The 8587-nt window shown below is 32.6% G+C and overlaps 2 long non-coding RNA genes across 2 annotated transcripts; both read left to right on the plus strand.

Annotated features, from left to right (window-relative positions):
* The first annotated feature begins 750 nt into the window (after positions 1 to 750).
* On the plus strand, positions 751 to 3703 carry LOC125585723. The gene is made up of 2 exons (XR_007322708.1): positions 751 to 3255; positions 3369 to 3703. It is a non-coding gene; the product is annotated as an uncharacterized LOC125585723 (long non-coding RNA).
* A 1022-nt stretch (positions 3704 to 4725) lies between these two features.
* On the plus strand, positions 4726 to 6579 carry LOC111205394. The gene is made up of 2 exons (XR_002657946.2): positions 4726 to 5913; positions 6400 to 6579. It is a non-coding gene; the product is annotated as an uncharacterized LOC111205394 (long non-coding RNA).
* Positions 6580 to 8587: the final 2008 nt, after the last annotated feature.

The raw sequence follows: 8587 nt of genomic DNA on the forward strand, positions 1-8587 counted from the left end.
CACTCTCTTGCTTTTAGCTCTTCAATGGGAAAAAAGAGAGAAAGAATTAAAGAAATAATTTTTTCCTTTAATTTTAGGAATGTGATGGATGATGTACCATTTATATTTACAAATATAAATGAGAAAATGACATATCAAAATGTCAATGCACCAAAATTTTCCAAATACTACTAAAGATTCTTTGTTTTTTTAAATCTAATTAGAATCTAAGTACTTTATATTACAGCGGGCTTAATTGATTTGCTTGAGTTAGAATGTCGATTGTATTTGTTTTGACTCTTGTTAGCAAAATGACAATTATTAAAGCAATAAAAAACACACAAAGAAAAAGTAGGTTTGAACTAGTTGACTAAATGACATAACTTTATTTCAAAAGCGAGTCACAAAAAGTGACTTTCTCCCCCTTTTACCGTAATATAATTAGCTAATTACATTTACAAATGCTACATATTATAAGTTTATACTAGACTAGACGATAAAACTAGTGTTCAATGTTTATACGGCACGATAGAGATTTTGATAAATAAACAGTTCAACATTGTTGTGTGTGTCTTTTTATTGCAAAAAATTCTAGGCCAAAACTCGTAATTTCTCTTTAACTATTGAGACACGAATATGACATCTTTTAAAAAAAAAAAACCTTTACCAGTAGAATTAGTAGCTCCGGATAACGATGTACAACGATGCAACTGTATATTGAAAATACGACTGTAGAGAAAATCAGTCACTAGTAATTAGAAATTCATCGTATACGCATGACTAGCTCAATAATTTTAGGGGCTTCAAGGCAAAAATATATTTAAATCCTTAAAAATATTAAATTTTCAGAATAAATTTAAAACTATTATTAGTAACTTTTTATAAAATTTATGTTAAAATTTATAAAATATATATCATATAAAAAATCTGATCACCCTTAACTATTAAAAATGGGAGGACACGAAAAATTGGATGCGAGGCCAATGGTACTGTTTACCCCATCTAAACCGGTACTACTTATATGGTTAAAAATCGTAAAATGAAATTTGAGAAAAAACTGAATTTTGAAATGAATGATTCTTAAATATTGTAAGCTATCAACAAAAAAAATGCTTGAAACTATTGGCAAAAGTTCCAAGAAAAAAAAATGCATTGGTTTTTTAAAAAAAGTTGTTTGTAGAAAAAGAGATTGAAAATTACAAGTAGATAATACCTATATGCTAATAATATTACACTGGAGAATATAGCTTTAAAAAAACAGTTTAGCATACAGAAAAGTAAAGAAATAAGAGATTGTTGAGCTTAATTATTGCGTGAGATAGGATAGTTAGAACTGCCAGTTTCATTAAAGTGATTTGTTTCGTGAAAACAATGCACAGACAGATTAAATCTCTCACTAAATCTCGAGAATAAGAGTATAATGATGGTTGATAAAAAAGAGTATTAATGATTGATTAATGAATAACCAGATTTGCTTCTCTTTCTTCCTTGTTGACTAAAACGGTTACTGTTATAAAACATGACGAAGACAGACATCGTTAAATTGAAATCAAAGTAAAAGTTTTTTAAAATTTTGAGAAAAAGCAAAAAAAAAAAATTATGAAACTTTTTGCCCAGTAAAATTAAAATATAAGTCGAATACATTAAATTTTCAAAAAAACTTCAAATTTAACCAAAAACAAAATTTTTAAAACTACTAATAGCTGAATATTTGCACGAGAAACATTGGTCAAGTAAACATTAGGTGCTAAATTGGCAGTGACCCGATGCCTAGTGTCCAGGACGATTAAATGGACGCCTAATTAGGCGGCGTAGGTGTTTATATATTATAAATATATATTAAATATATGTAATATTTTATATTAATATCATTATTTATAAATTATAACGAATTTTATATTAATTATTTTCATAAGAGTTATATATCATAATATATTAATCATTATAGTTTATAAATTAGTAAATAAAAAATTATTTATTAATACAATATTGTAATTGTTTAGGCGATTTGGAAGGTAATCGCCACGGTATTATAAGGCCTAGTGCTTAAGATTCGCGTATACCGCTATTTTTGGAACACTGCCAACAAGTTAATAGTCAATTCTCTTTATAGCAAATAAACAAAAGAAGTTGTAAACCCTTCATCGTGTAAAATTAAACGTCACATGATGAAGGCACCAATAATAATTTCTATCAATACAAAAGTGTACAATAATTACAAAAGCAGACCAGAAAGGGTACAAAAAAAATTCTCTCTCCATCTTATCCTCTCAACCAAAGTGACTAAAAGACGACAAAGCTTATCCTCCGACCGGCGTCGTGTGTGCGCGTGAGCGCTGCGTGAACGTCCGGTTCGGCGGATCATTCTCTCTTTCATCCTCGTTTTCGATTTAGTTCTTATCAGTTTCCCTCACTCTCTCAGTTTTGCTTGGTGTTCTGAGTTTGGAGGCCCCGCCGTGTTTCGTCTTCACTGCAGAAAAAGAGAGTTTGCGAAGGTGTTCAGCTAGGCTTTGGAGGTTGACACGGGAGTGTTTGTGGTCTCTGTAATGGAAGTCGGCTTTTAGGGTTTTGCAGGGGTCCTTTAAGCTCCTGCAGGGCCGGTGGCGCGTGAGGCGAATGTTTGACTCATCTTTTCGTCTAGTTTGTTGTCTTGTACGGCTCAGTCTGGATCGAAGGTGAGGGTCGTGTGGAAGTGAAGCGCTCGTTCTTCCTTGGTGTCTCGGATTAACGTGCTATGTCTTCTCCGGTCGTGTGAGCTTTGGAGATCCAGCTACTCAGAGGTGCGTCTTTAACCCCCGTGTTGCCAGCGTGTGTTGGTGCTCGTGGTGGTGGCGTCGCGGTGTCGGAGATAGTCGTCTATGGCTTCTTTGAGGCGAGGCTGCGACCTCTCTCACATCCATTTGTTCTCTTCCTGACTTTGAGGACCAGTTTTTCGATTGAGCTTTGTCGACAAGCTCACTCGAGTTGTTTGCTCCGGTTTGTTTTGTTTCTGTATTATCTGTACCACCAGTTTCATCTATCCGACATCAAAGGCTAACCTTACTTTGGTTCTCGGAGAAGGCGTCTGATGAGGAGTGGAAGCTTCTTTGGTATGAGGAGTCTCTTCCTCCTCGGTGGTTCAGGCGACTGATAGGCATATCCCAGTGCCGCTATGATGCCTTGCCATGGGGTTTTGTTGCGGTAGTGCCTTTTAGTTTGTCTTTGCAGGTTAAGGAGCGAGGTTCTGGTTCGGTTTGCAGCTGCCGTTCTGTTCCCGTCTTTCTGTTATCCGTCAAGGTCAGAGGTCTTCATCGAGCTCTTTACTGAGGCAGTTTCGGTGCTGGTTGAGTTTGTACAGGGGCGTCGGAGCGATTTTCTCATGATTTGTGTTCTAATCCCTTCTCCTTCAGGCATTGGTGCTTATAGTGGTTGAGGCGGTTATAAGTCTTGAGGCGTTCACCGACTCCTAGCTACTCCTGAGGTAACATTGATAGTCCCGACATCCGAGGCGACGAGGAGAACCTCACTTATTTGTGGTTATAGCCGAGGGCTGAGAACGGGAATTGGTTCCATAGGATTTCAAAATCAAGTTAGTGAAACATGCCAGATTTAGTGAGTGGACGAAACTAGTCTTGTAATACATTGATTAGGGAAATTTTGTTCAAATCAAACTTGTAACCGTTTCACAATTCCCGTCTATCGGGTGGATTTTAATATATATATTAAAAAAAAAAGTGTACGACAATGCGGAGATTTTGAGTTAAACCACAAAAAAAGTTCTCAAGGGAAATGAGCCACGAAAAAATTACTATGGACCATTTCACGAAGCTCAACTACTCGAAACTTGCAATTAGTTAAAACGATAAACGAATTCTAAAATATACTACTGTATTATACTGATAAAACCTCGAATTGTCGGTAAAAACACACTTATTCTAATAATTTCGTAAAATGATTACTGCCTAAATTCTGCTTGTTGTGATTTAAGTATTAGACAATACAGTTTCTTACTTTCTTACAATGAGTCAAACCTTTTCATATATCCCATCACACTTTAAATGAAGCGTTCGCTATGATCCTTCGTATTATAGATGAGACAGCTCATTCGTGATAACTATATTGATTCGTCATAAATGGTAGAATCACCGTTGTAAGTTCTCTTGTTTAGCATTTTATATTCGTATATATGGTGTAAACTGGTGTTATATATATTCCGGTCGTATTTGGTTGTATTTCGAAGCCGTGTTATTTTTATAAAAAAAAAATTTTACCCTCTGTTTCATAGTATTACTTTATTGTTGTTGTAAAACAAAATTTTTGTTATAAATAAATTTCGTTTTAAGAATTTTAATACTACAATTTTATTTTTTAAATTTATGTAAAATATGATTAGATATATAAATGATGATATTTAAAAAAAATACAAATTAAATATTTTTAAAAATTTGTCTGAAGAAATTTGAAATGACACTTATGGAATACATCCTTTTAAAATATCCAAAGAAGAGTTATCTTTGTTTGATAAAATCTGAAAAGACTGGCGAATTAAAATAAAGCTGAAGCGATTAAAGTAACAAAATAAACAAGAAAAAGGTGAGAGACAATAAATGAAGAATGCTGGTATTGGGCAGATCAATAACTCAACCACTCCTCTGACTAACTTTTATAGTCACTCCTTACCACTTTTTGATTCCCTTTCTCATCTTGATTCTCATAACTTATTTTCTGTTCTTAGTCTTTGTACCTTTCCTACTTTTTTCGTTTCTTTTCACCCCCTTACGCGGTTCCTCTAATTTCTTTTTATTATTTTCATGTTCCTGGATAGGGTTGAAACAATAATTTTTTGGGTAATAGCTAGTCAACGTAAATCAATTATAGTGTTGGCGATTGAGTTATTAAAATTTTGAGACTGTAAACTGGTAACAGCTGCAGAACAAGATGCTCTTATATCTCCTCAGTATTAAAATGCAATTATTTGGTTGAAAATAGTTTAGTAAAACATTTGTATTAGATACTTGATTTCATAGATTTTTGTTTGGTATAACATAATTGAATTAAATATTAATTCTTTATTTCTCTAAACAAAAATTACTTGAATATTTCAACATTTCAAATAACGTTTCACACTATTCATAGATATTTTGTATAATTAAATTACAACACGATTTGAAATCATGTCTATATATATTGAACTAAATCATCGATACTTTAAAGAACATTAACCATCCTTTTATTTAGTTTTTGGGGTTTGGATCATTTTACTTTCACATTATAACATTGCGTAAGTAAATAGATAAAGAACGTTGGAATTAGGCTCAACTCAATATAGCATTAGTGGAAGATATGGGAACTTTAGATTTTATTTTTGCTAGAACAAGTAATAACATAGTAAATGAGAATCCAGTGACATGTCTCAAAAAGTAAATCCAATGTTTTTACTGCGATATCTTGAAATTTGAAAGAGAGAGGGACAGAGAGTGTGGGGACCAGAGACACCCATGTTTCTTGTCTTGTTTATCTTTGGTTCTCCACTAAATTTCTTCATAAAAAGCCCTTTTTATTTCTTCATTCTCTCTTCTATCATCACCACTCACTTATCTTCTTCTCCATCTCGTCTCTCTCTCTCTGTTTCTCTCTAGATCTTAGCCGGGTCTTGTGGGAGGAGAAAACCGATAGAGAGATAATTTTAGATCATTACAAACCATACAAGGATTCTTCGATGGGAAGGGGCTTTCTCTTTTGAGGGGAATGTTGTTTGGCTCGAAGACTCTAGCTATTCATGTTAGATCTTCTTCGATCTAATCGAATCACACCTCCATGTTTGAGATCTGATTAGGATTTTAGGGTCGTCGGACCAGGCTTCATTCCCCCCAATTATTGCTCCCTGCTTACTCTCCAACGTACCTTTTTTCTTAATTTAGGGTTTCAGATCTTGTGGTTGAACCCTTGTTAAAGGTTTGATATATTACCTTTGCTTTCTTGGATTCTGTTACATGTTTCATTGATCAATCCTTACATTAAAATAATTTTTTTGGTCTTTTGGGACCGGTAGAAAAATAAGTTTCAGGTATTTGCAGATTGTTGTAATGATGGAAGAAACTGACTTTCTTACTCTTGGAATTTGCAAGTGTCATCATTACAACCTTTAGGTTTTGATTACTTTTTTCTGCGCTGCTATGATTGTGTTATGATTGCCTTTTTTTTGCCAGGTAGAATAAAGTTATAGGACTGGATCTTCATTGTCATGCATGATGATGAAAGTATAGTTTCAGATCTGTCTGTTTCTTACCACACCAGATCTATTAGATTTGGATCTTAATAACTTTCTACAACACAACTAGCTAGGGCTTTCTGGATTTTCTTCTGGAAATTTATTAAGAATTTATATATGCAAAGACAATATTGTACTAATACTTTTAATTGTAAGGATATCTTATGCAGATACTTTTGCATGCGAAGATCATCTTGATTCTGGATATCGTTTCTCCTTCTAAATTACCCTCACAATACATCTTGTAACCATTTTCATATATTAATCTTGTATATGATCTAGTGGTCTTAATTATATTTCTTTTATATAATTACATTTGGAGTATTATATTTATATCATCTGTTCGTCAAGAGTTGTTTTACTATATATCTTACATCTTTCACTTATGTAACGAAGATTCTTCAATCCAGCTTTATTCTTGAAATCATATCCTCCAAATGTACCATAAACAGGCTACGATTCCAGATATTTTTTGCACCAGGCAAAGTCTACCCAAAAGGAGAGATAAATTAAGTTAATAAATCATATCCTCCTAATGTGTGCTATCACAAATGAACAGAATTAAGGATAATGGAAATTTAGAGTAGTACCATTGCCCATCGAGTTTCATACTTGCGCATTTTCTTTGTTAAATTTATATTTTGAAATTGAAAAACACTTATAACAAGTTTAAATCGAAGAAACAAAATACATCGATGGGTGTCTTAAAAATTTAAATCTCAAAGTTATGGCTTTTTGGGTCGTCCTAAAGTTTTTCACGGATTACACGAATTTCCATGGCTCATCGGAATTATAATTGTTTCTACTATGTACTTTTAACCGAAGACTTTGACTATATGTTTTTTTCTTCTACGTTTTCAGTGCCTTTCCTCCTAAAATTACCGGCTAGGCTTTTTGGGTCAACTTTTTTTGTTTGTTTCTCAGTTGTATAAGGACATTTATTTAGAGAGAAATATAAGGGGCATTGTCAATTGTCAATTGTCAATTGTCAATTGTCAATCAATGAAAGGTAGCTATCCTAAAAATTTACCACGGTGATATTTGTTAATATTAAAAATAGTGCATTACCGTATGTATGTTTTATTCCTACGATATTCCAATAAAGATCGATGGCCTGCATTATTCACAGAAGTATATACAAATTGGAAGAGGTAGGATACTTACATGGACATCGATCTTTATTGGGCCAATACTGGCCATCATATTGGCTTAGCCCACAATACTTTATTTAATTAACATGTACCATTACCGTTTCCGTGGTTCACCATTATAGTTGTGAACTTATGAATTGTAAACCACTATTCACTTTTAGCCCATTGGCTTAGCCCACAATACTTTATTTAATTAACGTAAGTACCATTACCGTTTATCTCTTATTTTCTTTTTCAATGTACCAGGTCCCTGTCACTACCACCAACGTAGACGGCCACGTTTTCGTAGTCCGGTAGACTAAGTCGATTACAACAGATACTGATAAGCTAACATAACTAAACCACAACGAAAGATAGAAGTGACTAAAAAAAAGAAACCCGTAAAAAATATTCATTTATAGTTTTAAAGAACACAAATAAGTCAAAATCGACGTTGAAGAACCTAACCAATGGATTTTTAGAATAGTTAAAAATTGTTTCTGAAGATGCTTAGATGCAACGTGAGGTGCGAAAAAATCTGGGATATGACTACACATAGTCATCGACGGTTCAGCTTCTAAAAATAGCAGTTAGAAAATATAATTTTAGGTGAGTTGATCTGAGATGCTGAGAAAATTATTGGTAAGACGGCTTTATTAGTTTTTTTAAACACTAAAGGCTTTATCAGTTAAATGTGTTAATAATTATTTGAATGAAAATCCTTACTAATAAAAGGGAGCTTTTGAGGCTCCGTAGGGCGTCCACATCAGCGGAAAAAAATTCTCTCAAAATATGACACGTGGCATTATTATTTCAAAAATAGAAAATAAATAATAAGTAAATAAACAATATAAGAAATAGAAACATTGCATTAAACAATAATAAGTAAATATACAATATAAGAAAAATAAATACTAAGTAAATATATAATTAAGAAATAAAAAACTAAATTAAACATATATCTGAAAAATATATAGTATAATAAATAATAACTAAATACACAATATAAGAAATAGAAATATTAAATTAAATATTAAATTAAATATTTATCGTAATATTAGAATCTATACTAATAAAAGAGACCTTTTGAGGCTCCATAGAGCGTCCACATCAGCGAAAAAAATTCTCCCAAAATATGACATGTGTCATTATTATTTAAAAATAGAAAATAAATCATAAGTTAATTTGCAATATAAGGAAAAATATATAATAAGTAAATAAACAATAT

Source organism: Brassica napus, chromosome C4 (genome assembly GCF_020379485.1).
Source record: "Brassica napus cultivar Da-Ae chromosome C4, Da-Ae, whole genome shotgun sequence".
Classification (NCBI taxonomy): Eukaryota; Viridiplantae; Streptophyta; class Magnoliopsida; order Brassicales; family Brassicaceae; genus Brassica; species Brassica napus.